This window comes from Muscardinus avellanarius (assembly GCF_963383645.1).
Source record: "Muscardinus avellanarius genome assembly, chromosome: 5".
In the NCBI taxonomy this organism is placed as follows: domain Eukaryota; kingdom Metazoa; phylum Chordata; class Mammalia; order Rodentia; family Gliridae; genus Muscardinus; species Muscardinus avellanarius.
This window is the reverse complement of record NC_137790.1, coordinates 9,805,975-9,809,618: the sequence shown is the minus strand read 5'-3', so window position 1 is coordinate 9,809,618 and position 3,644 is coordinate 9,805,975.

Below are 3,644 nucleotides of genomic sequence, written 5' to 3'. Positions count from 1 at the left end.
ATATTCCCTAGTTCCTTTCATTTTCCTGCAAATGACATAATTTTGGTTTTTATTTATGGCTGAGTAAAATTCCATCATGTGCATAGACCACATTTCCTTTATCCATGCATCTGCTAAAGGACACCTAGATGGGTCACATAATCTGGCTATTGTGAACTGTGCTGCTAAGAAGATGGGTATCTCTATATCACAATAGAATTCTAACTTCAATCCTTTTGGTAAAATACTGAGGAGTGACATAGTTGGGTCATATTTCATTTCTGGTCTCCTGAGGAAACTTCATACTGATCTCCACAGTAGTTTTACTAATTTTCAATCTGAAAAACAGTGTCTAAGAGTTTATACTGTATAGTCTTTGTATGCTTGTCATTCTAACTGGAGCTAGATAGAATATCAGTTCAGTTTGATTTATATTCCCATGCTTGCTAGTAACATTAAATATTTTTCATGTATTTGTTGTCCATTTGTATTTCTTCTTTTGAAAGTGTCTATTCAATCCAATGGTCGATTTTTGATTGTGTTATTTCCTTTTAGTCTTTTAGACTTTGTATATTCTAGGTCTTAGTCCTTTATCAGTGGAGCAGTAGGCAAAGATTTATTCCCATTCTGCAGGCTCTCTTATTAAGCTCTTGTTTTCTTTTCTTTGCAGACATTTTTTAATTTGATTTATCTCATTTATTTGTTCTTGATTTTATTTTCTTAGCTTTAGGGGTCTTACTGAGACTGTCTCTCCCTGTACCTATCTGTTGAGAGAATTGGTCTTATGTTTTCATCTAGTACTTGTGACATTTTTAGTTTGATTTCTAGGTCTTCGATCCATCTTTAGTTGACTTTTAAGGAGTTTGAAAGACTGTGGTCTAATTTCATTCTTCTATATATGGATGTTCAGTTATCCATATGATTATAATATTTAAAAATTGTCTCACTCATCTTGATATTATAAATAGATGTGAGTAAAGCAGGGGAAAGGTACTTCAAGGTGAAATGGCCACTTCATTCTTATGTGGGATTTATTCAATACATTCAACTGACACTTTAACATTTCAATCTGTCAAATCTGACCACAGAGAAATCTGGGGTGGGATAGGTACGGCTATGCAATACCTAGTACCCATCCTATTTCCCCAGAACATGCTGCCCCACCCTACCCAGTAAAAGACAAGTTCTACTCACTCCTCCCACCTCCAAAAATGCTTTCCTATACACTAACAAACTTTAATATTTTAAAGCATTTAGGCTTTGATTCTGTCAGCACTCCCACTGCTATAATGCAAAATACCTGCCACCACAATGTAGAGGAAGGAGATTTGTTTGCTCACAGTTCTGGAGATTTCAGGGGCCCGGTTCATGTTAGGACAGGTGAAATCTGAAGAGTTTAAGGCATGGCAGAGGGAAAAAGACAGAGAGCACAAATAGAGGAATTCTGTTATCACATTATAGAGGCCAGAAGCATAGAGGAGGAGAGAGAAAAGAAGTGAGAGGAGAGACCATATGTAATCCCCAGGCCGCATCCTAGGGACCTCTTCTCAGCAACCAAGCCCTGCCTCCAACATGTCTGCCTTGTCTCCTCAGGGTCTAAGGGGATATTCTAAATACAAACCATAACAGGCTTGAAGAAAGTCGGTTCCTATTAGTATCTTTCACTAGCATGGCACACTTGTTATAATTGAATCAATTTTGATCCACTGCTATAAGCTAAAGTTCACAGTTCCCATTAAGCTTTACTCTTTTTTGCCATAAGATAAAAACACAACATCCTGCATCCCCCATTACAGTATCATATAGAACAGTGTCTCTCCCTAAAAACCCACCTGGCTCCACTTTCTTACCCTTCCCTTCTTCCGTCTCTCCCCACACACAGCCAATAGCCCCTGACCTTTTCCTGTCTCTATAGTTTCATCTTTTCCACAGTGTTATAGAATTGATATCATCTAGCATGTGGCCTTTTCTAATGGCCTTCTTCAACTTGTAAATATGCATTTATGGTTCCTCCTTGTCTTCACACATCCATGACTCCTTTGCTTCTACTATTGAACCATATTCAATTATATGGTTACACTGACATTTGCATACCCTCTGCTGATGGACATCTTTGGTTGCTTTCAAATTTTGGTAGCCAGGCATGTGAATACAACAAGCATGTGTGCCCAGGTTTCTGTGTGGACCTGGATTTGGGGTTCCTTTGGGTAAATATTGTACCAAGGATCATTACTATTGGATCTCCTGGTGCGATGATGCTCAGCTTTGTTAAGAAACTACTGAACCACTGCTTAATTGCCATTGTCACTCTGCCCCATTTTTGGGGATCATAATGCTTAACAATTTATCCGTCCACACTCATAATACAAAAATAAAGCTTTAGGCTAGAAGGAGAGGCAGGGAGGAGAAAGGACAGAGCTGCCTGTGAGAGCCTAAGTCGTCTGTGTGTGATCTTCAGCCAGCATGTTAAGCGTGACGGTTTCTTGTTTGCAGAAGGGTCTCTGTGTCTTGGTTGACCAGGTGGCTCTGAACCCATGTCTGTTAGTCATCACTGCCTAGGAGCCAGCAATCACTGTGCAAGCCCAACTTCTGAAATTGCAACCACAACAGCAGCTCCTGAAAGCTCTTTCCCTGGGCAGTCTGATATAAGCTCTTTCCCTGGGCAGTCTGATATAAGCCCAAAACATGCATCACTTGGTGGGACAGAAGGGCCAACCTACACACTTAGATTTGGGACCCCTTAGCTGGGCACAGTGGTACACACCTGTCATCCTAAGATTTGGGAGGCTGAGACAGGAGGATCCCAGGTTTGAGACCAGCATGAGCAACTTCTTTTTTTGTAAAATAACATTTATTTATTTATTTATTTATTTATTTATTTATTTATTTTTATTTTTGGTGGCACTGGGGTCCCTGGAAACACTTCTACCTCCAGGCTACACTCCCAGACTTATTTTTCTATTTTTATTTGGAAACAGGGTCTCTTAAGCCAGTGAGGCTGGCTTCGAACCTGCACGATCCTCCTGTCTCCGCCTCCCAAGCGCGGGGATTACAAGCGTGCGCCACCATGTCTCGCTAACCTTTATTTATTTTTTAAAGCTAATATATGCATTACAGGAAACAAGCAAACAAACAAACAAACAAACAAACAAAAAAACAAGAAGCAAAGAACAAAGTCATCCAGTCACAAGAAGCTTAGTTGGCATCAGCAACTTAAGCAAGACCATCAGCAACTCAGCAAGAACCTGTTTCAAAATTTATAAGATCAACAAATAAAATTGGCTAGGGGTGTAGCTCAGAGGTAGAGTGCCCCTGGGGTCCCCAGTACAATTATTAAAAAAAAAAGTTTTTCAACCCCTTGCCTTCTCATCTTAGAAATGTCACTCTCTCCCACCTCCACCAGCAGCAGGCAACCTTAAATGGGAATAAGACTGGGAGCCATGTGGACCAACCAGACACAGCACAATTTATCATCTTTTAATCACTACCAGGCTAGACAAGCTCCTTCCAACACAAACTTCCCACACATCCTCTCTCCCTTTCATTTCACTCCCACGAATCCATAAAGTCCCTCCGCGGAGACATTGTGAAAGCTCTGTAGACAGAGCCTCCAGCTGGGAGCCTGCCTTCCTGGGAGCTGCAGCCACAAATGTGGCCAAGTCTCT